Here is a 26,533-nt window from a genome sequence, read left to right on the forward strand (position 1 = left end):
TGCTAAGTGTGGAATTGTGCCTTAGTATACCATGCTTGGTACACCCAATCAGAATGGTGTATCTGAGAGTCGCAATCGAACCCTAAAAGACATGGTAAGAAGTATGATGGCTTTCACTTCTCTACCAGAGTCCTTGTGGAGTGAAGCACTCAAGAGTGCAGTTTACCTACTCAATAGAGTAGCTAGTAAGACAGTAACTAAAACCCCGTTTGAGATGTTGACGGGTAAGATGCCTAGCATTAGGTATTTACACGTCTGGGGTTGTCCAGTTGAAGCTAGGCCTTATAAGCCTAATGAAAAGAAACTGGACTCAAGAATGGTTAGCTGTAATTTTGTAGGATACTCTGAGAAATCAAGAGGGTATAAATTTTATGATCCCTTTAATAGATCCTTCTTCGAAACGGGAAATGCCAAGTTCATTGAGGACAGTGGGAGTGATAAAATCAGGGAAATATCTTTTGAGGAATGCGATGGCAATCCTTCTGTGGTTACTACTAATGTGATCAGTAGCGGTATGGTTACCATACCACCCATTATGGGTATCACACATCCAGTAAGCGTAGTGAACCAAGATATTCCCATGACATCTCCAATGCAATTGGAGAAACCTGCCACTGAAATTGAAGTATTGCCTCATATTGATGAGCAAGTACCTCAACCACCTCAAATACAAGTGTCTTTAAGGTGATCCACAAGGGAATGGAGAAGTACGAATTCTCGTGATTATGTTTATCTCCAAGAGCATGATTTTGACATAGGGTTGAAGAGTGATCTTACATCTTTCCAAGAAGTCAAACAATGCTCTAATCCTGAAAGGTGGATTAACGCCATGCAAGAAGAGTTGAAGTCTATGGCGAACAATGATATTTGAGAACTTGTCGAATTGCCTGAAGGAAAGAAGCCCGTTGGTTGTAAATGGATATTTAAAACCAAGCGGGATTCAAGAGGTAATGTCGAAAAGTATAAGACTCATCTTATTGCCAAGGGATTCACTCAGAAAGAAGACATTAATTACAAGGAAACTTTCTCACCTGTGTCGACGAAAGACTCCCTTAAGGTAATCATGACACTTGTAGCTCATTATGATTTGGAGCTATATCAAATGGATGTAAAGATTGCATTCCTCAATGGAGACATAGAGGAGTTTATATATATGGTGTAACCAGAGAACTTTGAGTCAAAGGACTCAAAGCACCTAGTATGTAGATTAAAGAAGTCCATTTATGGTTTAAAGTAGGCGTCTCGTCAGTGGTACCAGAAATTTGATCAAGTGGTTACCTCATTTGGATTTAAAGAGAACCCCGTTGATCAGTGCATATATGTCAAGTTCAGTGGGAGCAAGTTTGTTATACTTGTTTTGTATGTGGACGATATATTTCTTGTGAGCAATAATAAGGATATATTGCTTCAAACTAAGTCATTTCTATTTGGTAATTTTGAAATAAAAGATCTTGGTGAAACATCCTTTGTTTTAGGCATACAGATCTATCGTGATCATTTAAGAGGTATTATTGGACTTTCACAACATGCCTATATTGAAAAGGTGCTTATAAGGTATGGTATGCAGAACTGTACACCCGGTGACACACTTGTGTGAAGAGGTGACAAGTTCAGCTTGTAACAGTATCCACGGCTTAAACTTGAAATAAAGAAGATGAAGCAATTCCCATATGCATCAGCAGTAGGAAGTCTCATGTATGCACAAATTTGTACTCGACCAAATATAGCATTTATAGTGAGGATGTTAGGCAGATATGTTAGTAACCCAGGGCCGTTACACTGGAAAGAGGTAAAGAGAGTGATGCAATATTTTCAAAAAACTAAAGGACATATGCTCACATATCGGAGATCAGATCACTTGGAGGTGATTAGATATTCAGACTCTGATTTTGCTGGATGCTTGGATAGCAGGAGGTCCACTTCGGGCTATATCTTCATGCTTGCTGGAGGAGCTATATCTTGGAAGAGCGTCAAGCAGACGCTAGTAGCCACTTCTACTATGGAGGTTGAGTTAGTAACATGCTACGAAGCATCCAATCACGCGATTTGGTTGCGAAACTTCTTCACAGCATTTCAGATTATTGATGGCATTAACAGGTCACTGAGGATCTACTGTGATAATAAAGCCGCAGAACTTTATGCCAAGAACAACCACAGTTCATCGAAATCCAAGCACATCGACATCAAGTTTCTAGCGGTTAAAGAAAGAGTTCAGAGTTGTCAAATTATGGTAGAGCATATCAGCACAGATTCCATATTAGCCGATCCACTCACCAAAGGCTTGGTGCCTAAGGTGTTTCATGCGCATGTTGTGGATATGAGAGTCCTTCTTATGGAAGAAGAACTCATCTAGTGGGAGTCTGTATTTATCTTATTACTCTATATTTGATAATAAATACAAACATTTTGTTTTGATTATTGTACGTACTTAAAGTTCAAAATATTAATGGAAATTTATATGTTTGTTTGACACTCTGATTGTGATATCATCATTTACTACTACTGTTTAGTATTTGGTGTTTGTAAATATAATCATGATTTGCTATTGCAGTTTAGCATAAAGTATTTTGCAAATATGATTTGACCTCTTTTGAGGTCATCTTAGGACCAGTTGGAAATTGACATGTATTGATCACATTTTATGTAATTTTCACTCTACACATCCACATCTTGATCTATGTCATTAATGACATTGGTATTGTGATTACTGTTGAGGCTTGTTAGTCCTATACTAATGAAGTTAATGGACTAGATTGTTTACAGGGGTATTTTGTACCAATAAAATTTTATATCAACTAAAGTTTTACTTGTATTTATATACAACTCACATATAGCCAAAGTGGGAGATTGTTGGATATAATTATCCCTATTAGATGGGCATATTTGTAAGTTACACACGTGAATACGATCCGACCCCTTTAAAGTGATCTAACTTATGTCTAGTGAGTTTCGGTTAATTGGATGTAGATCTCATATGTATAGAACCTATAGTTCCGCATCTATTATCATCTATATGCTGATAATAGATGTTCATAATATATATGGACTTATAGTCCCACATCTATGATTATCTATGAGCTGATAATAGATGTGCACTATATAATGGGTTGATCCCCAGAAGATTAGGATAATTTTGAGACGTCTCTTCGTTCCCCATTGACGGAGAGAATTCGGCGCCATCAACTCTAACTCCTCCGGAAGACCTACCTTTTTCCTTCCGCTGTTTCTTCTTCCACAGGATCTTCTTGACGACGCTAAATGACAAAAATATGACTCTTCAATCAGGTTCTTTGTTATTATATTTATATATTATTTACTTTCTTATGTCATGTTCTCGATAAAATGAAAATCCATGCTCATATGTTCTTATTTTTTCTATATAAATTCTTATTTTGATTATCTAGAATTCATGCAGTTTAGATTTTTACGAGAACCATCAATTAGAAATCAAACTCATGTTGGAGAAAACGACTGTAACTTTCCAAAATGTTAAATGTACAAGAGAAAACTAACAAGTCCTGAGCTCTAACCTACTTATTCTTTTACTAGGTTCTAGAATTAAAAGTGAGTGTTGTGGCCTTTAAAAGGGACTGCCACATCCCTCTTGTTATCTTATATATTCAGTTGAATAACTTTCTGCCTTTATTAGTTTTCTCTGTGCAAGATATTTATCACATATGCTGCACATTCTCGCTTGCCCAAATAATCATACATTGGCTAATTGCAAAAGGTCTTATAAAATTATCATTTCCGCAAGACGACCACTTCCACGAATGAAGAAATATCGAAAACTAAGAAGTATCTACAGTGAAGGTAAAAGAATTCTCTGAGATTAATTCAAGTGTACAGTTGCTGATCAAGTTACAATTATATTTCCTTTTGGAAAGCTTGTTAGTTGAAAGAGAAGTAATGAAATCACTGAAACTTAGATTGGCATCCAGGAATGAGAATAAGATATAAGACTAAATTGTGGTATAATAAAAAGCAAAATGGCCGGAATTACCATGGATGTGACGAACCGGTTCTCACAATTTGAAAACAAGGCGCTGAATTCCTGGTTGAGCAAATGTGTAATGATCTTGCATGCCACCAAGTAACTTTGAGAGACACCAGTAGCAATTAGCTTCAATATTGGATATTATTTGAGGCGAAAGATCTGAAATTGACCAACTCTCCATGCTGCCATCTAGATGTTCAGATAAGAACACTATTAAAAAATGGTGTGACAAGATCATTTATTCCTTGAATATATCCACTTGCTGGGTGACGAATAGCACTAAACTTGTTTTTAGTGCACTTCTTACTGAATAATATATATGAGAAGAGGAATTTAAAAAGCCCATAAAAACATTCACTTTCACCATCTAAAACTTTTCCAAAGAGCAAAAATAACATCACAACCTTTTCATGATAAACTCTAAGACTTCGAATCACAATCATTCAAAATTATAAAAATAATAATTCAAAAACTAAAGCAATCCAGTAAAATAAACCGGTACATGATTTAATTCTAAAGATAATAATGTTTTTATCTTTAGTTTTATTATTTCTAGCAGATCTTGTCTAAAGACATGCCTACCTGGAAGAGAAGAAAGAAAGTACCAGTAGTGGGCAATGGAGGGGAAAGAACAAAGAGACAAGTTTCCCTTGTTTTCACCACTTTTCCCCTCTTCCTCTCTCCTCTTCCATCCACTTTTGGACAGAACCAAAAGTGGAGAAAGGAGATCTAAATTGCTCCCTTCCCCTTGTTTTTGTTTCTTCTATCAATGTAGGGAAGGGAAGTAACTATTTTCCCCTACCCTTTACCTCCATTTGGGATCCCTTCCTCTCAAATAACACACCCTAAGTTGAGAGGTTGATATCTGGTCTTTAAATGTTGTATAGTTTGAATAAAAAACTAATGAAAGTTTGACACCAATCTTAGGAGAAGAGTTATTGCAAGACTTGTGAAAAAGTTGCCACAAATCTTGTGAGATCACTCGGTGAGGCACAATGCATGCAAATCTGTGAGGTATTGTGCAAATCTATGAGAGATCACTAGCCGACGCACACAACCCCTGCTCATGCTGTGCACTTGAATTTCATTCAATGTAATTATAATGGCCTCAGAATCCACTGACATATACACTGCAGATTTATGGATGTTAAAAAGAGGAGCATCTACTAGTTGAAAGTAATATGATCAGTCAGTGTATTGAGTCCATTTATGTAAAATACCGGAAATGAGTGCATCACCATAATGAAAATTTTCAAAATTTTTAAAAATTTTCTGGAAATTTTTCGGAGTTCGTATGACGATTTTACGGGGATAAAAACTGAGTCTCGGAAAGTCTATTTAGACTATCCCATTTAAACGAGGAAAAGTTTGATTTTTCTTTTTCTTTTTCTTTTACCTTCCTTCTCACTCGCGCCCTAAATCCTCTCCACCCGATTCTTCCCCCAACCCGACGCCTCTTCCCCTTCCTCTCGGTGCCGTCCACCTATTCCTCTTCCTCTTCCCCGAGCCTGATCATCTTCCTCTCCTTCCCTCCCACGCGAACAAAGCCTCGGCAAAGGGGAAACCGAGCGCTCTCCCTTCTTCCCTCTGTGTTGCTGCCGACCACCACAGCCGACGCCGACGCCGACCCCCAATCTGGCCGTTGCCCCTCTCTTCCCGCGTTGCCACCTGATCGTCGTCGCTAGCCGACGCCACCGGACGTCAGAGCCCTCCTCCTCCTTTGGAGGTCAGTGACGTAACCGAGCACCCGCGTTTGTTGGGTCGTGCCCTAGACTGGGTCCACGGTCGCCGGCGCCCCTTTCCGACGTCGAGGGAGTTGTCCACAGCCACGGACGCCATCGTCACTAGGGTTGAGCCGCTGGATTTCCATCGGCCTTGAGGCAGCATCTCCTTCTCTCAGGCTCTAGCAGTGTTGTTCTGAACACCAACCCCTGTTTCCCCCCTGCCGGACTAGGCACCATAGCAGCCACCACCAGACCTTCCTCTTCTCGATTCTTCACTGTCATCTCCTCACTGTGCCTCATCCGTGCGCTGTTCAGATTCAAGGAGCTAGGTTGGCAGAGACACCATCTTCAACAGAAGCTTGCAGATCAGGATTTAGGGTAAGTGTGTAGACTTGGTTTGATTCCGGAAGAAAATTCTTCCTTAGTTGTTTCATTGGATTTGGATATAGGGTTTTTGGAATTAGCTGTGGCAATCTTGCTTCGGCTGAGAACATTAAGAGAAGAGGTAACGAAATCTATTTGTTTCTAAATTGTAACAGGGAATAGATTTCTGGGTTGATTACCTTATCTCTATTTTTTTTTTCTCCGAGCAATAGGGAGGTGTCCAGCAAGAGCTGTGGTTTTTCCTGGTATGTCCAGCAGCTCACCTTGTTTCCAGCAACAAACACGCTCTTTGACTGTGGATCAACAGGGGCTGTAAAGTGAGGTAAGGGTAGCTAATTGATCTATGTTGTCGATCGTGGTTTGAATTGGATGTTGTAATTAGTTGATCATGTGTAGATTGATTAGATTTAGAATTAATCTAATGGGTTGATTGGGGATTAGATAACTAACCCTAATTAACCGTTAAATTTAATTTAGGTAGGTTGAGATTTATGGTTTAGGATTTTCCCCTAAATTGTTCTTAAGGATTATATTTAGATATTCATTTGAGTTGTAGCTAAATAAAAAAATATATATATTGATGACACAGGACTTTGATACGAGACGAGCATCTCGACGTCGAATTTGGATCGGATTGGATCTTTCTATTGGAGGCAGGTACCTTGACCTATCTCTTTTGATATGTCTTGTTGATATGTTTAGTAGATTTTAACAAGTAGTACTAAATATGTTTATATCTGCATCGACATGCCACTATTTGTTTTCTGAGCATGTTTTGTTTGTTACTTGTTTAGCATTCATGCCCTATTTACTACTTATGTTATAGAGGTAGTGACATGCCATGCTTTATGATATATCGGACTGGTTAGATATCATACCTGACTTGTGTACCTAGATCATATTATTTGATCCACGTATTTGGTACATATTTTTATGTAGGTAGATAGGATCAAGATATTTCTTTGCTTAGTGTCATGCATTATTACGCATGATTGCATGTTGAGCTATTGGCAGCAGCTCCATTATTATTGAGCACATCGCCAGTTACATGGATCTGCACACACAACCACTCATGGGTTAGTGGTTTTTATTAAGGCAGGGTGTGTTGCAGCAGGTTGCTCTATTTGGCTCCGTTTGTCCGCTCATGGGTAGTGTGACGTAACGTGGTAGCCGGTAGGGATCCCTCCTTTGGATTGCCTCAGGGAGATGAGAGCATTGCGCTCCCCCACTTATGATTTGGGGTAGGAGGATAGATGTACTCCAACAGCATCCCGTCCACTCGGTCACTCATCAGGAGCAGTGACGACAGAGTGCACGGTTGTCACATCCCTACCCACTCGGTCTCACCATCGTGTGTGAGATGGCTGACTAACGTCAGGGGTGACCAGGATATGTCATTGACATCATACACATTGATGCATTTATTGCTTGTGTTTGTTGTACTTTCTTTGCTGCATATTGAATGGATGCATTTGATTGACATGCATACAGGACTATGATACTCTTCGGTCTTATAACCTTGCTTTCCTTATATCAAGATCCGGGTTAGTACAGATACTCTTTTACCTTAATTTTTTTTATTTTCCATATGATATTTATTCAGGAGACTGTACGCATATTTATTTCTGTTGATTATTATTTACTATGCATGTCAACTAGGTATCCACTGAGTGTTGGACTCACCGCCGTTATTACTATTTTCAGGTTGAGGCTGTTCAGGAGGTTTCAGTTGCTAGTCCCCCCACCACTTCGCGTTGTGACGAGTTTGCACATTTTGGTTTTTGTTATTGTCTATATTATTTAGACTTGTATCTTTTGGCACTTGGATCTTGTATGATCTCTTATTATCGATGGGTTTTCGTTTGGATGTATGCTAGTAATTTGTGTTTTATGGGTGTAGTTGAGTAAGATATCGGATTTGTGTTTTATGGGTGTAGTTGAGTAGGATTTTTGCGATGATTTCCTTATCTTTGCTTTAGTATAGTTGTTATATTAAACTGCGTGGATGCTTTCTTATTGTACTTTTATGTTATATATATGTTCCGGCCGTGTTGGCCAAGGTATCTGGATTTATGTAGTAAAGTTTCATATTGTCTCCCGTACAGGGGAGATGTTATCGAAATTTCTTCTGGCAGGGACTACCTGGGGCGTGATAATATTTTTAGTATCAGAGCTAAGTTTGCGAGTCAAACTGGGCATTTTCAGATTTGTACGGATTTTCGTTATGTTCGTGTTTTGGAATTCCATTTTGGATTTGTATGGATTTCCGTTGATTTTCTCGTACGGAATTCCGGGGTTATAAAAAGGGGGATTGGACAGCGGCGGAACATTTCCAGACAGCAATTAGATAAAAGGTAAATTTATAATTTTTGTTACTTGTAGTAATATTTACGTTATAATTGGATAGATATGAGGCGAGGTGCACGTGCTCCCGTGCTAAGACATGGTGCAGGATGACCACGCAAGAGGACGTTGGAATCCCTGGCAGCAGAGTCGCCAGAGACTTCTGCTGGGGTTGAGCCTGTCGGTCAGGGACAGACTCCTCATGGTACTACGGGTGCGTCGGGCTCTCAAACTTCGATGGTTTCAGAGGTACTTACCCCGACCATACCCACCGTACCCACTCCTACCGTATTTACGGTACCACCACCACTAGTGCCTATGGCATACCAGGCACCACCGCCACTGGTGCCTACTGCACACCCAAGACTCGCACCAGCAGCAGCAGTTGCTCTACCTCCGGTACCACCACCCACCGTACCTCCAGCCGCGCCCACCTATGTTGACCCTGCAGTGCCACCAGCTGCACCTGCCCCAGCCTATGCAGCAGCACCGAGGATACCTCCCCCGGCCTATGCAACGATACCACTTGTTGTACCAGCTGAAGTGGTTCTGCCAGTTCCTACAGCCGTCCCTACTCTTCACACTGATATAGTCGCGGCACGAGCCTGGATCCCAGCACTAGCAGAGTCGATTCATCCTATTCCGTGGAGAGATCGATCCGAGTGTGGCCCAGTCCTAGATAGAGACTATGGAGCGGACCTTCTTCTATATGGCTTGCTCCGAGTGGGAGAAAGCAGAGCTGGTTGCTTTCCACTTACGAGATAAGGCTGATATCTGGTGGGATACGCAGCGTTCCATCATAGGCGAGCCGAATATCACCTAGGCAAGATTCAGGAAGGCTTTCGAGAGTTGATATTTTTCACGTGCATATCAGACGACTCGCCGACTGGATTTTCTGAACCTTCGGCAGAACAATCACACCGTTATAGAGTACAATGCTGAGTTTAATCTGTTGGCATGTTTTGTCCAGAATTAGTTGCTGAGGACAGATCCTGCATGCTCTAGTTTATCCAGGGACTAGATGGACATCTGCAAGTAAAGCTTGCTGATTTCAGGAGTTCATCCTATTTAGAGACGTTGGATAGAGCCCTCATGATTGAGTCAGCTCAGCAGAGAGCATTTCTAGATAGGAAAAGGAAGCAGGCAGGTCAGACATCAGGATAAACCCAGTCACCACAGGCGACCAGACAACAACAGAGTGGTCACAGTTGGCCAGGTTAGGGTACTTCTGGAGTTTCTGGTCAGCCTCAGAAGTCAGACAATCTTCATCAGGACATTCCCGGTCTTCTCAGCAGAATCAGAAACAACCCACCAGCGACACTCATTGCACCAGATGTGGGTCCAGAGACCACATCACCATAGTCTGTTCCCTGGGACAGTTGGTTTGCTATTATTATAAACTGTTCGGGCACCTGAGCCGGGATTGTTCACTGAAAGCTTAGCATATGGCTTTTGGAGTGTCTGGTCATAGAGGACAGCCCAGTCAGACAGGAGCTTATCGAGGAGGGCGGAGAGCCCAATCTTCGCATAGCCAATAGAGGACAGCTCCTCTGGCATCAGCTGCATATGACATGTATGGGCAGGAGCACTCCGGTGCCCTCATAGTACCACAAAGCTTTGTTTCGGGACCACAGTATCTGACTTAGGGGTAGTATCAGCCGGTCCAGTACCAGTACCAATCACAGCCCCAGCTGCTGGTCCAATATCAGTCACAGCCTACCTATCTGTCTCTGGCTCAGTACCCGAAACCGTCACAGTGGCAGGTTTTGACTCAAGCGGAGCAGCCTTTGGCAGCACTACCACCTCCACCACCGGCAGAGACTAGACATATTTATGCGGTTACCAGAGAGGATGCACAGCGGGCCGACAAATTCATTTTCCGCGGTATGATTTTACTTTATGCATTATCCGCTGATATGCTGATAGATATTAGTAGCTCATATTCTTTTATTTCCTGTGCCTTTATGAGGGGCATAGGTAGACTACCTACTCTTGGACTGTAGCAACTGACCGTCTCCCTACCGTCCAGTGATTCATTGGACGTCACTTAGGAGGTCAGAGGTTGCCATTAGATTTTGGCAACATGATACTTATGGTTGATTTATTAGTGCTGGAAATGATTGAGTTCAACATTATCCTTGGCATGGATTGGTTGTCTGCATATAATGTCACGGTTGATTGCCAGACGAGGGTGGTCACATTCTGACCTCTGAACCAATCCTCGTGGGATTTCACTAGCATCAGGGACGATGACATATTGATCATTTCAGTGATTCAGGCTCAGAAGCTGTTGTCACATGACTGTCAGGGATTTCTTGTGTCTATGATCAATACTGACGACAACAGTAGTTCCCAGCTCTCAGACGTTCCAGTGGTCCGAGAGTATCCCGATGTATTTCCAGATGAGTTACCGGGATTGCCTCCCCGAGGCAAGTGGAGTTTGCTATTGAGCTGATTTCGGGGACCGCGCCAGCATCGAAAGCTCCATATCGTATGACACCAAAAGAGTTGGATGAGCTAAAGGTCCAACTTCAGGAGTTATTGGATAGGGGATTCATTCGCCCTAGTGTTTCTCCGTGGGGTTTTTCGGTACTATTCGTCAAGAAAAAGGGTGGTACTATGAGGTTGTGCATCGATTACAGACAGCTAAATACAGTGACCATCAGAAATAAGTACCCCTTACCGCGGATTGATGATTTGTTTGATCAGCTCAGAGGTACCTCACTATATTCTAATATTGATCTGCGGTCTAGAGATCATTAGCTGAGAGTCAAAGAATCTGATATTCAGAATGTTGGAATGTATAATAAAAGGCTAGATTTTTGTATAAACATTTACTTAGAAAAAAAGAATCACATTGGTCAAATATCTACATTTATAAGCTAAGTGTAATTGTTCAATTAATTTATATTGTAGATAACATGGTATGTGGTTTCACACACAGAAGATCATGTTATCAGTTCTTTATAAATTATAAACAGTTGCTCACGACTAAGATGGATAGGAACAAACCATTGGAATAGTCGTAGTGTAATATGGTATTAGTTTATCTTGACTATAAAATTATACTAGTACACTTAGAGTGTATTGAGCTGGACCATTTAAGGAAAGTTCTTTTTATACTGACTAAATAAAATAACAAGACCTTTGTTATTATGGAAGTGTGTGCTCTTAATCATGATATAATAACAAGCACATATACTTAATATTCATTTCTTTGATTTATCAAAGGGTGCGATTTAGTTCGATAAATCAATAGGCCCGATAAGTTGAGAAATGATATTATTTATATGGTGTATTGTTGATTATAGAATAAAACTGTGTCCTAGTAATCTAGGTTGATAATGTCCTCAAGAGGAGCTCATAAGGATTGTCATGTTAAACCCTGTAGGTGGACTTAGTCTGACATGACGATAAGGTTGAGTGATACTACTCTTGAACTAAGATATTGATTAAAGTAAGTTATCAGTAACTCATTTAATTAGTGGACATTCGACATCTTAAACACAGGGAGATTAACACACTCATGATAAGAAGGAGCCCAAAATGTAATTTGGGTTTGGTGCGGTAGTTCAATAATAACTCTTTAGTGGTATGAGTTATTATTGATAAACTTGAGTTGGGTGCTCGGGGCGAACATGGGAAGCTCAAGCTCATTGGGAGACTAAAACCAATTCCTCCTCTCGGTCCCTATTATAGCCTCTTTTATAAAGCCTAGTATCCACCTAAGCCCAACTTCTTACCCAAGTAAAGGGGTCGGCCTAGCCCATCTTGGTGTCCAAGATGTGGCCGACCACATGAGTTACTTGTGCTGGTTAGTCCTAGGAAGATCGTACCGGTTCATTGTACAAAAATTTTGTACAAGTGTCGAACCTTTTCCTAATAACCTATTGTGTTCTTTAGAAGTTAAATTAGGAATCACAAACGGAACTTAACATTATTGATTCCAAATTTAACTTATCTGTTCTTAATGGTTTATACTTGAATCGTAAGTGGAACTTAACACTAATGATCCAAATCCACCTATGTTATAAATTCAATTAAATATTAATTTCTAAAATTGGCTTCCAGGATTGCATGACGAGGCACATGGCCTTCTTGGGTATGGGAGCATCCACCACCGCCTAGACAAAGCCTTTTAAGGAAAGCTAATATTTAATTGCCTTATATAACTCTAGGTTTAACCAAAAGGAATAATCGAATCACAAATTTGAAAAACAAAAAAAAACACAACTTCGAAACAAATCCGAAAAACTAGAATCTAATGCCTCTTGTGTTTGGAATTCATACAAAGAAAAATAACTAGCATGATGCGGAAGAAAATTACTAGTTATACCTCTTCTTCGTAAGCTAATAACCTCGAGATCTTCTGCCGTATTCCTCGCCTCCTCTTAGACATCGTGTGGGCGACGATCTTCCAAGATGAACACCACCCAAAGAGCTTCTCCTCCTTCTCTAAGTTTCGGCCACCACCACCACCAAGGAGCAAAAGAGAGCAAAGGGAAAAGAGAGGGAGAGAGGGCTGGCCACAATGAGGAACTCCACCAAGAGAATAAGAATTGATGTCTCATGAGCCCTCCCCTCCGCTTCTTTTATATTACTTGCCCAAGGCAAATAAGGAAAGATATTTTACAAAAATTAAAATCTTCCTCTTGTTTTTCCTTTTTCCTTTTTATTTTTCTTTTTCTTTCCTCTTGATTGAATCAATCATCAATCATGGATTGATTGGCTTGATTGGCCGGCCCTTGCTTGGGCACCAAGCAAGGGTGGCCGGCCACATCATCAAGAAGGAAAAATAATTTTTATAAAATTTTATAAAAGAAGAAATCCTCTTATAAAATTTTACAAGCTCTCTTTCTTAAAGTGGATGTTAAAAAAGGAAAGTTTTAAAAATTAAAACCATGTTTTAAAATTTAAAACTTCTCTTCTAAAAATTTTCTTTTTTAACATGGTTACAAAAATAGAAAATTTTAATTTTAAAACTTCTCTTCCTTTTTTTATAAAACCATGAGGATGGTTAAAAAAGGAAAGTTTTAAAACTTTTAAAACTCTCTATTAAACCATGTGGCCTAATTCAAATAAGGAAAGTTTTTCATTTTAAAATGTCTCTTTTAAAACTTATAGTTTTCTACAAAGAGAAGATTTTAAAAATTCAAAACACCCCTTCATTTTTGAATTAATATGGCTGGCCCCTTCTTGCTTGGGCACCAAGCAAGGGGCCAACCCCTTAAGAGAAGATGGTGGCCAACCCTTGGCTTGGTCACCAAGCCTTGGGCCGACCGTCTCTTGGACACCAAGAAGGGCTTTTATTTGGATGGGCTTGAGGCTTTAATGAGGCTACGACAGGGACCTAGAGGAGAAATTGGTTTTGACCTTCCGATGAGCTTGAGTATCCCGTGTTCGCCCCGAACACACAACTCAAGTTCATCAATAATAGCTCATTCCACTAGAGAGTTATTATTGCACTACCGCACCAATCCCAAATTACATTATGGGCTCCTTCTTATCATGAGTGTGTTAGTCTCTCTATGTTTAAGATAATGAATGCCCATTAATTTAATTGAGTTACTGACAACTCACTGTAACTAATGTCTTAGTCTAAGAGTAGTACCACTCAACCTTATTGTCATGTCAGACTAAGTCCACCTGCAGGGTTTAACATGACAATCCTTATGAGCTCCTCTTGGGGACATTCTCAACCTAGATCACTAGAACACAGTTTTCTTCTATAATCAACGACACACACTATAAGTAATATTATTTCCCAACTTATCGGGCCTATTGATTTATCAAGCTAAATCTCACCCTTTGATAAATCAAAGAAATAAATACTAAATATATATGCTTGTTATTATATTAGGATTAAGCGCACACACTTCCATAATAACTAAGGTCTAGTTCTTTTATTAAGTCAGTATAAAAATAACTTACCTAAACTATTCAATACACTTAGAGTGTACTAGTGTAATTCATTAGTCAAGATAAACTAATACCTAATTACATTATGACTATTCCAATGGTTTGTTCCTTTCCTTCTTAGTCGTGAGCAACTGTTTATAATTTATAAAGAACTGATAACATGATATTCTGTGTGTGACACAACACACCATGTTATCTACAATATAAATTAATTGAACAACTACACTTAATAAATAAAATGTAGATATTTGACCAATGTGATTCTTTTATTTCAAAAATAAATGTTTACAAAAGCTAGGCTTTTAGTATACAGTCTAACAATCTCCCACTTATACTAAAAGACTAAGTTGCCATATCTACTGCCATACATATGATTCCCATCCTCTCCACATGCCGATCAAAAGCTTTCGCCGGAAGGGCCTTAGTGAAAGGATCTGCCAGGTTATTTGCTGATGCAATCTTGGTGATGACAACTTCTCCTCGCTTGACGTTGTCTCATATCAGGTGGTACTTGTGCTCTATATGTTTACTCGCCTTATGGGCTCGTGGTTCCTTCGAGTTTGCAACTACACCACTATTATCACAATAAATTGTGATAATTTTGGGAAAACCAAGAATCACATCTAATTCCATTAGGAAGTTCCTGAGCCATACAACTTCTTTGGCTGCCTTAGAGGCTGCCACATACTCAGCTTCCATGGTTGAGTCTGAAATGCATTTCTGCTTAACACTCCTCCATGCAATGGCTCCACCTCCTAAAGTAAACACGTAGCCTGATGTAGACTTACTGTTGTCCTTATCTGATTGGAAATCCGAATCCGTGTAACCCATAGACAGCAAATCATCTGCTTGGTAAACTAACATATCATCTCGAGTCCTTCTCAGGTACTTCAATATATGTTTTACAGCAGTCCAATGTCCCTATCCAGGGTTACTTTGATATCTGCTAACCATGCCTACAGCAAAGCAGATATCCGGTCTCGTACACAACATTGCATACATTAGGCTTCATATAGCTAAAGCATAAGGAACTGCCTTCATGTCCTCTATCTCCTTTGATGTCTTCGGAGACATCTCTTTAGATAAGGCTACTCCATTCCTAAAAGGTAAGAAACCCTTTTTGGAGTTCTGCATGCTAAAACAAGCAAGGATTGTATCTATATATGAAGCTTGAGATAGGCACAACATCCTTTTCTTGCGATCCCTTATGACTTTAATCCCAAGAAGTGGTTATGAATATCTATCCAGGCAAGAGGTGGTTATAAATATTTCGTCTCCTTTATAGACGATTATTCAAGATACGAATACATTTACCTGATGCGCCGCAAGTCTGAATGCTTTGACAAGTTCAAAGAATATAGGGCTGATGTAGAGAAACGTCTTGGTAAAAGTATCAAGACACTACGGTCTGACCGTGGTGGCGAATACCTCTTTGGAGAGTTTAGGAGTTACTTATCAGAAGTCGGGATTCAATCCCAATTGTCTGCACCTGGTACACCCCAACAGAATGGTGTGGCAGAACGAAGGAATATGACTCTTATGGAAATAGTTAGATCAATGATGAGTTATTCAGAATTACCAAATTCGTTTTGGGGATATGCTCTGGAAACAGTAGTGTACATTCTGAATATGATATCTTCTAAAACAATTCCTGCTACTCCCATGGAATTATGGAATGGGCGTAAGCCTAGTCTGAATCATATCCGGATATGGGGTAGTCCAGCACATGTGCTGAAGGGAGATACTGACAAGTTGGAATCACGTACAGAAGTTTGTCTGTTTGTGGGATATCCTAAGGGAACGAAAGGTGGTTTGTTTTATAATCCTAAAAATCAGAAGATCATTGTTAGCACCAATGCTCAATTTTTAAAAGAATATTATGTAATGAACCATAAGCCCATGAGTGAAATAGTTCTAGAAGAAATAAGAGAGGACACGTCTACTTTAGTACCAATAGTACAAGATGAAGTACCATTAGAAACTGAAACACGTGTCACACATGATACACAACCAGAGACAGTGCCTCGTCGTAGTGGGAGGGTTGTAAGGCAACCTGAGAGATTCATGTTTATGGGAGAGTCTTCGGACTTGATCCCGGGTAAACATGAACCTGATCCACGAACATTTGACGAAACACTCCAAGATAAAGATGTAGTATCTTGGCAAAAGGCAATGAATTCTGAAATAGAATCTATCTATTCTAATAAGGTCTGGGAGCTTGTAGAACCACCTGATGGTGTAAAAACTGTTGGATGCAAGTGAATCTACAAAAGGAAAAGAGGGACAGATGGGAAGGTAGAAACCTTCAAAGCAAGGCTTGTTGCGAAAGGGTATACTCAGAAAGAGGGAATCGATTATGAGGAGACTTTTTCGTCGGTAGATATGCTTATATCTATTAGGATAATCTTATCCATTGTCGCTCATATGGATTATGAGATTTAGCAAATAGATGTCAAGATAGCTTTCCTTAACGGAAGTCTTGAAGAAAACATCCATATGAAGCAACCAGAGGGATTCATTGAAAAAGGCAAAGAGCATCTAGTATGCAAACTGAATCGGTCCATTTATGGACTAAAGCAAACTTTAAGATCTTGGAACATCCGGTTTAATGAAGTAATCCAGTCATATGGATTTATTCAGTGTCCGGATGAGTCTTGTGTATACAAGAAGTGTAACGAAAACGTGGTGGTATTTCTTGTACTATACGTAGATGATATTTTGTTAATTGACAACAAGGTCAAGGTATTATCGGATATAAGGGTATGGTTGTCCAAACAATTTGATATGAAAGACTTAAGAGAATGTGCACACATTCTTGGGATCAAAGTTATAAGGAATCGCAAGAAAAGAATGTTGTGCCTATCTCAAACTTCATATATAGATACAATCCTTGCTCGTTTTAGCATGCAGAACTCCAAGAAAGGTTTCTTACCTTTTAGGCATGGAGTAGCCTTATCTAAAGAGATGTCTCCGAAGACATCAAAGGAGATAGAGGACATGAAGGCAGTTCCTTATGCTTCGGCTGTGGGAAGCCTAATGTATGCAAAGCTGTGTATGAGACTTGATATTTATTTTGCCATGGGCATGGTTAGCAGATATCAGAGTAATCCTGGACAAGGACATTGGATTCCTATAAAGAATATATTGAAGTACCTGAGAAGAACTAGAGATTATATGCTAGTTTACCGATGTAACGCCCCGCCCCTTCCTGCTTAAGCTGACGGGGGTTACTTATATTTTCTTCTTAAAATAGCGGAAGTCTTATCTATAGTATAATTTTTTTTCTTTAAAAATTTTTCTTTACTTTTCAAATCATCATCACTAACTATTTATCATATGAGTCACATAATATGCTTAACATAAATTTAAATCATAATACTAAAGAGCATGATGGAATGTCATGGAGTCATAAAAGAACGACATAAACATAATTCTTATTAACTAGAAGCAGGTCTTTCTTTTTAGCCGAGTCACTATTACACACGTCCTTCTCGCCCCCTCCTGCTGCTCCCTTAGTACATCCATTCTTTGCCCTTATCTGTGGTACAAGGAAAGTAAGCTGTGAGCACACAAGGCTCAGTAAGATTCTTTCCTACTCACAAAAACCGTATAACATAACTAAATCTCCAAGGCATACAACATAAAGACAACTCATCATATCATGTATAGAAGCATCATATCATAACATAATCGTAAGGTATCATGACATATCATAACATGCATCCTAGCATAACATAATCATAATAATAGCATATCATAACATGATCATAAAGTTAATCCTAGCATAACATAACATAGTCATAAGCATTATAGCATATCATGATATAATCATAAAGTGCATCCTAGAATAACATAATCATGATCATAGCATATCATAACATAATCATAAAGTTCATCCTAACATAACATGTCATAATCATAAGCATCATGGTATATCATAACATAATCATAAAGTTAATCTTAGCATAACATAACATAATCATAAGCATTATGACATATCATGATATAATCATAAAGTGCATCCTAGAATAACATAATCATGATCATAGCATATCATAACATAATCATAAAGTTCATCCTAACATAACATGTCATAATCATAAGCATCATGGTATATCATAACATAATCATAAAGTGTTATGCGAGATGATTTTTCAAAAACATGATTCATGCAACAATATATGCAACATGTCCTTTGAAAACTTATTACATACATACTTAAACATAATCATAACATGAATAGGGCCCCGACTTGTACCACATACATAAATGCGCGCGTCCTATGTAGGTCCAAGGTAGCAAGTCTTGAACCCTACAAGGCATACATACTAGGCCCGTTTCTTAGTCCATCGACCTAGGGGCACTTAGGAGCTCATCCCTAACGAGGCCCGTTTCTTAGTCCATCGACCCCGGGGCGCTTATGGAGCCCACCCTTGGTACAAGCCATATAAAGTAAAGTAGCATGTCATACTTATCATGGTTCTTAATATTTCATGCACATCTTATTTCTTATCATATCATACCATACAGAATTTGGGCATACAGCTTATCATAATGGCATGTAAAATTTGGGCACACAGCACATCATAAATTCATGCATAGTTTGGGCACACAGCTTATCATAAATAGCATGCATAATTTGGGCACACAGCTCATTATAAATAGCATGCATAATTTGGGCACACAGCTCATCATAATAACACACAGCATAGCATAAGGATTACCATCGTGCATAGGTCATAGGTGTACATAATTAAACATAGAAGCATAGCAAGCTCTTACCACATCATAAAACATTGCATGTGAGATACATGGGAAATCATATTTAGATTTCTAACCCTAATGTCATATAGTGGCCGAAACATATAGTTGGGATTTAGATAAAACAACACATACAAGCATGTGAACCCTAAACCAATATCATATCATATACAATAAGGAAACATCATGAGCATGTTTAGGTAGGGTTCTAGGTTTCTTAAGCTTATAAACTTATCATGGCCGAATCTTATCAAGCATTACATTGGGTTAAAATCATCATTCAATCATGTGAATCCCTACACCAATTTCGTAGCAAATATTACAAGGAACATCATGAGCATAATTAGGTTAGGTTCTAAGTTTTCTAGGCCCTTAAACTTGTTGTGGCCGAAACTTGTAAGGCTTAAATCTAGGGTTCAAGTATCATAGAAGCATGAGAACCTTAAACAACTTTCATAGCAATTATTTCAAGGAACAACATGAGCATAGTTAGGTTAGGTTCTAAGTTTCCAATGCCCTTAAACATGATGTGGCCGAGACTTATAAAACTTAAAGCTAGGGTTCAAGTGTCATAAAAGCATGAGAACCTTAAACAACTTTCATAGCAATTATTTCAAGGAACAACATGAGCATAGTTAGGTTAGGTTCTAAGTTTCCAATGCCCTTAAACATGAGGTGGCCGAGACTTATAAAACTTAAAGCTAGGGTTCAAGTGTCATAAAAGCATGAGAACCTTAAACAACTTTCATAGCAATTATTTCAAGGAACAACATGAGCATAGTTAGGTTAGGTTCTAAGTTTCCAATGCCCTTAAATATGATGTGGCCGAGACTTACAAGACTTAAAGCTAGGGTTCAAGTGTCATAAAAGCATGGGAACCTTAAACAACTTTCATAGCAATTATTTCAAGGAACAACATGAGCATAGTTAGGTTAGGTTCTAAGTTTCCAATGCCCTTAAACATGATGTGGCCGAGACTTACAAGACTTAAAGCTAGGGTTCAAGTGTCATAAAAGCATGAGAACCTTAAACAACTTTCATAGCAATTATTTCAAGGAACAACATGAGCATAGTTAGGTTAGGTTCTAAGTTTCCAATGCCCTTAAACATGAGGTGGCCGAGACTTATAAAACTTAAAGCTAGGGTTCAAATGTCATAAAAGCATGAGAACCTTAAACAATTTTCATAGCAATAATTTCAAGGAACAACATGAGCATAGTTAGGTTAGGTTCTAAGTTTCCAATGCCCTTAAACATGATGTGGCCGAGACTTACAAGACTTAAAGCTAGGGTTTAAGTGTCATAAAAGCATGGGAACCTTAAACAACTTTCATAGCAATTATTTCAAGGAACAACATGAGCATAGTTAGGTTAGGTTCTAAGTTTCCAATGCCCTTAAACATGATGTGGCCGAGACTTACAAGACTTAAAGCTTGGGTTCAAGTGTCATAAAAGCATGGGAACCTTAAACAACTTTCATAGCAATTATTTCAAGGAACAACATGAGTATGTCATATAAATTTCATAACTTGTCTTAAGGAGGATCATGGCATGATTAGTTTAGGTTTAACCATTTTTCTAGGCCCCTAATCCTATCATGGCCGAATACATATAAGCATGGAATGAAGTTTAATCATCATATAGGCATGAGCATATCATGTTAACAACTTCCTCATCATGAGGCACATATCATAAAAAAAATAAGAAACATGCTTGGTTTAGGTCTTAACTTGCCTATTTCCATTATTCATGTTTGACCGAGAGTCTAGGGGTATAACTCTAAGTTCTAACTAAACATTCTAGCATATGAACATTAGATAAATCCCTACCATAAGATGTATGTTACAAGAAACATATTGAGCATGTCAAAATTTAGGTCTTTACATTTCCTAGGTCCTTCTTTTTAGTCTTGTCTTGGCCGAAAATCTCATAAAGGTATCCTAGGTTTTTAGACAACTCAAATCTCATAAAAAAAATACAAAATCTATTGTACCACAGGTGAGGGAAACTTACATCCTTTCGCTTGTGGTTTTTCTTAAGGAAGAAGGTATCCTAAGAGAGCGTCACAACGGAGCACCGAACAGTGATGAAAACTGGCAAAGTGCTCGACAATAAATGAGCAATCAATCACTCAGCATGTCAATCATGCGAATGTGCAGCATATAAGTGCAACAAACACAAACACAAACAATAAATGCATCATGCATATGATGCCAATGTCATGGTCACCCCGACGCCAGTCAGCCAACTCACAACAAAGTGTGCAAATGGTGCATGTCACTAAGCATGGTAATATACTAATCCAACCTCTGGACATATCATAATGTGCACAAAAGCGAATGAATCATATCAAGATATACTGATCAATAAGGTATCAAACCTAGGTCCTGAACATGTGAAACGTGGTTATATCACTACCCATGAGCATGATAGATCAGGTACAAGACCAATACGAGATGCAATCAAACAATCAATCAAACAGGTAACATGTATTGGGCAGTGATTAACCGAAATAAATAGGAAACACAATTAATGCAACATATTATTTTCATTACTAAGCATATCAAAGACAAATAGTCAAAAGTACCCGCCTCCGAAAATAGAAAGGTCCGATCTGACTCCGAGATACTCGTCTCGCGTCAAAGTCCTGTGTTAAATCGCACAGTTTAGCTAATTCAATTTTAAACAAATAGCTAAACTAATTCCTAATCCATCGACCAGATTAATTGCTCAGTAAATCAAAGGGTCGTTGCCAACAAACCTAATGATCAAATAATTATCAATTAATTATGTGTCAATTTATCCTTCACTCACATAAATATTAAATCACCAAATTCCTTACCCTAATCCTTCTGGATCAAGGTTTGTGGCTGAAGTTCTGCCGGATCCAGTGATTGCAGCAAGGTGGGGTCAAAATCTCCACTCAAATACTCCTAACCACATTGGCAGGTTACTCGGTGAAGAGTGCCGACGGCTAGGGCTTCGGCAGCAGAGGAATTAAGGCCTCGGCGGCGGATGTTGCGGCGCCGATTAGAGCAGGGAGAGGAGAAGAGAAGAAGAACGAGGAAGAAAGAAAAATATAAATGAGGAAAAAGAAAAGAAATAAGGAATTTATAAAGAAAAAATTCCTCGTTAAAATGGGGTAGCCTAAACAGGCTTTTCCGGGCCCCGAGCTCCGAAAAATTCCCGAAAAATTTCCAAAAATTCCGGAAAATTCCCTTAATCATATTCGCCTATTTCCGGTATTTTACACCTACCATAAGATGTATGTTACAAGAAACATATTGAGCATGTCAAAATTTAGGTCTTTACATTTCCTAGGTCTTTCTTTTTAGTCTTGTCTTGGCCGAAAATCTCATAAAGGTATCCTAGGTTTTTAGACAACTCAAATCTCATAAAAAAAATACAAAATCTATTGTACCACAGGTGAGGGAAACTTACATCCTTTCGCTTGTGGTTTTTCTTAAGGAAGAAGGTATCCTAAGTTCCAAGGAAGGAGAAAGCTTCTTCTTCTTGTACCTCTTTTTGCTTCTCTTGCTTGGAAGGGATGGATCTTGAAGGCTTCTTCTCTAAACTTAGTTTTCTTGGAGAGGAACTTAGCTTATCTTTCGGAATGAGGAGAGGGAAAGGCTCTTGGTTTCGGTGAGAATGAAGAGGGAGAAGGAAGGAGGAAGAAAAGAAATTTAATCTCTTGTTTTTCTTCTCCCAATCTATTTATTTCTTTGCCAATGAAACATGTCTTCATTCATTCCCTCAACTCCTCTTTTCCCTCACTCCTTTAATTCCCATGAAAAAAGAGAGAGAAAGGGAAGTAGGCAATTCATCTTTTGCTTGCTTCTTTTCTTAACCAAGAGGAAGAGAAGGTAAGCAATTTGGTTTTCTCTTGCTCTTTTGCTTAGTTTTATTTTATTTTCTTCTCATCTTTAACTAAATTTTCATCCCTTCCTATCCATATATTACTCATTATTCTAGTGGTCATCATACATCAATTTATCTCCATTATTTGTGGGAGGTTCAAGGTTCAATCCTTGACCTCACCTCTTCTTATTATATTTTGGTTCCTATTTTCCCTTTTCTTTTATTCTTTTTATTTCTATGCTCTAAAGAAAAATAATATCCATATACTTATCTTATAATTTCGTGGGTGTTACAACCGAGCAGACGATTTTCTCCCTGTGGGCTACACGGATTCGGACTTCCAATCAGATAGGGACAATAGTAAGTCTACGTCAGACTATGTGTTTACTCTGGGAGGTGGAGTTTCGGACTCAACCATGGAAGCTGAGTATGTGGCAACCTCTGAGGCAGCCAAAGAAGTAGTATGGCTTAGGAATTTTCTAATAGACTTAGATGTGATTCCTGGTTTGCCCAAAATCATCATAATTTATTGTGATAATAGCGGTGCAGTTGCAAACTCGAAGGAACCACGAGCCCATAAGGCAAGCAAACATATAGAGCGCAAGTACCACCTGATACGAGACATCGTCAAGTGAGGAGAAGTTGTCGTTGCCAAGATTGCATCAGCAGATAACCTGGCAGATCCTTTCACTAAGGCCCTTCCGGTGAAAGCTTTTGATCGGCATGTGGGAGGGATGGAAATCAGATGTATGACAACAGATATGGCAGCTTAGTCTTTTAGTATAAGTGGGAGATTGTTAGAATGTATACTAATAGCCTAGCTTTTGTAAACATTTATTTTTGAAATAAAAGAATCACATTGGTCAATATCTACATTTATTTGTTAAATGTAATTGTTCAATTAATTTATATAGTAGATAACATGGTGTGTGATGTCACACTCAGAAGATCATGTTGTCGGTTCTTTATAAATTATAAATAGTTGCTCGTAACTAAGATGGAAAGGAACAAACCATTAGAATAGTCATAGTGTAATTAAGTATTAGTTTATCTTGACTAATAAATTACACTGGTACACTCTAAAAGTATTGTGTAGGACCATTTTAGGTAAGTTCTTTTTGTACTGATTAAATAAAAGAACTAGACCTTAGTTATTATAGAAGTGTGTGCTCTTAATCCTAATATAAAATAAGTACATATATTTAGTATTTATTTCTTTAACTTATCAAAGGGTGAGATTTAGCTCGATAAATCAATAGGCCTGATAAGTTGGGAAATGATATTACTTATAGTGTGTGTATTGTTGATTATAGAAGAAATCTGTGTCATAGTTATCTAGGTTGAGAATGTCCCCAAGAGGAGCTCATAAGGATTGCCATGTTAAACCCTGCAGGTGGACTTAGTCCGACATGACAATGAAGTTGAGTGGTACTACTCTTGGAGCTAGATATTAATTAAGTGAGTTGTCAGTAACTTACTTAATTAGTGGGCATTCGTTATCTTAAACACAGGGAGACTAACACACTCATAATAAGAAGGAGCTCATAATGTAATTTGGGATTGGTGCGGTAGTGCAATAATAACTCTCTAGTGGAATGAGTTATTATCGATGAACTTGAGTTGTGTGTTCGGGGTGAACACGGGATACTCAAGCTCATCGGAAGGCCAAAACTAATTTCTCCTCTAGGTCCCTGTCGTAGCCTCATTAAAGCCTCAAGTCCATTCAAAGAAAGGCCCATCTTGGTGTCCAAGAAGGGGGCCGGCCCATTGCTTGGTGACCAAGCAATGGCCGACCACATCTCCTCTTAAAGGGCCGGCCCTTTGCTTGGTACCCAAGCATCTAGGGGCCGACTACAATAATTTAAACAAGGAGGGGTGTTTTGAATTTTTAAAATCCTCTCTTTATAGAAAACTACAAGTTTTAAAAGAGAGATTTTTAATTTAAAAATTTCCTTATTTGAATCAGGCCACATGTTTTAAAAGAAAGTTTAAAAGATTTTAAAACTTTCCTTTTTTAACCCTCCTCATGGTTTAAGGAAAAAAAGAAGAGAAGCTTTAAAATTTAAATTTTCTATCACCATGTTAAAAAAGGAAATTTTATAAGAGAAGTTTTAAATTTTAAAACATGGTTTTAATTTTTAGAACTTTCTTTTTTTAACTCCTACTTTAGGAAATTAGAAGAGAGCTTGTAAAATTTTATAAGGGTTTATAAAATTTTATAAAAAAAATTTCTTTCTTTCCTTGATGAGGTGGCCGGCCACCTTGCTTGGTGCCCAAGCAAGGGGCCGGCCAAAAGAAAATAAAAAAAATCATCATCCAATTAATGTTTGGTGATTGATTCAATCAAGAGGAAAGAAAAGGAAAAATAAAAGGTAAAAGGAAAAACAAGAGGAAGATTTTAACTTTTGTTAAAAGTCTTTCCTTATTTGCCTTGGGCAAGTAATATAAAAGAAGTGGTGAGGAGACCACATGAGAATCAATTCTTATTCTCTTGGTGGAGTCTCTCTAGGCGGCCGACCCTCCCTCTCCCTTCTTCTTTTCCCTTTGCTCTCTTCTCCTTGGTGGTGGTGGTGGCCGGATTTTAGAGGAAGAGGAAGAAAGCTTTTGGGTGGTGTTCATCTTGGAGGATCGTCGCCCACACGACGTCCAAGGCGAGGCGAGGAATACGGCAGAAGATCTCGAGGTCATTAGCATACAAAGAGAAGGTATAATTAGCAATTATTTTCCGCATCATACTAGTGATTTCTCTTTGTAAGAATTCCAAACACAAGAGGCATTAGATCTAGTTTTTCGAATTTATTTTTTGAGTTTGTGTTTTCTTTATTTTTCGAATTTGTGATTCGATTGTTCTTTTTGGTTAAACCTAGAGTTATTTTAGGAAATTAAATATTAGCTTTCCTAAAAGGCTTTGTCTAGGCGGTGGTGGTTGCTCCCATATCCAAGAAGGTCATGTGCCTCACCATGCAGTCCTGGAAGCCAATTTTGGAAATTAATATTTAATGGAATTAATAACATAGGTGGATTTGGATCAATAGTGTTAAGTTCCCCTTGCGATTCAAATTTAAACCATCAAGAACAGATAAGTTAAATTTGGAATCAATGATGTTAAGTTCCGTCTACGATTCCTAATTTAACTTCTAAAGAACACAATAGGTTATTTAAGGAAGGGTTCGACACTTGTACAAAATTTTTGTACAGTGGAACCGGTACGATTTTCCTAGGACTAACCAACAGGACTTATGGTTCATTACATAATCTTCTTCTAAAAATCAAGCATTGGTGCTAACAATGATCTTCTGATTTTTTGGATTATAAAATAAACCACCTTTCGGTCCTTTAGGATATCCCACAAATAGACAAACTTTTGTACGTGATTCCAACTTGTTAGTATCTCCCTTCAGCACATGTGTTGGACTATCCCATATCCGGATATGATTCAGACTAGGCTTACGCCCATTCCACAATTCCATGGAAGTAGAAGGAATTGTATTAGAAGGTACCATATTCAGAATGTACACTGCTGTTTCCAGAGCATATCCCCAAAACGA

The 26,533-nt window shown here is 38.6% G+C and overlaps 1 long non-coding RNA gene across 2 annotated transcripts; it reads left to right on the top strand.

Annotated features, from left to right (window-relative positions):
- The first annotated feature begins 5,395 nt into the window (after positions 1-5,395).
- On the top strand, positions 5,396-7,970 carry LOC121984406. 2 transcript variants are annotated; one of them, XR_006112890.1, is made up of 6 exons: positions 5,396-6,099; positions 6,171-6,226; positions 6,318-6,427; positions 6,695-6,762; positions 7,597-7,649; positions 7,810-7,970. It is a non-coding gene; the product is annotated as an uncharacterized LOC121984406 (long non-coding RNA). The 2 variants fall into 2 exon arrangements; XR_006112891.1 differs by lacking the exon at positions 7,597-7,649.
- The last annotated feature ends 18,563 nt before the right edge of the window (positions 7,971-26,533 follow it).

This window comes from Zingiber officinale, chromosome 5B (genome assembly GCF_018446385.1).
Source record: "Zingiber officinale cultivar Zhangliang chromosome 5B, Zo_v1.1, whole genome shotgun sequence".
NCBI lineage: Eukaryota > Viridiplantae > Streptophyta > Magnoliopsida > Zingiberales > Zingiberaceae > Zingiber > Zingiber officinale.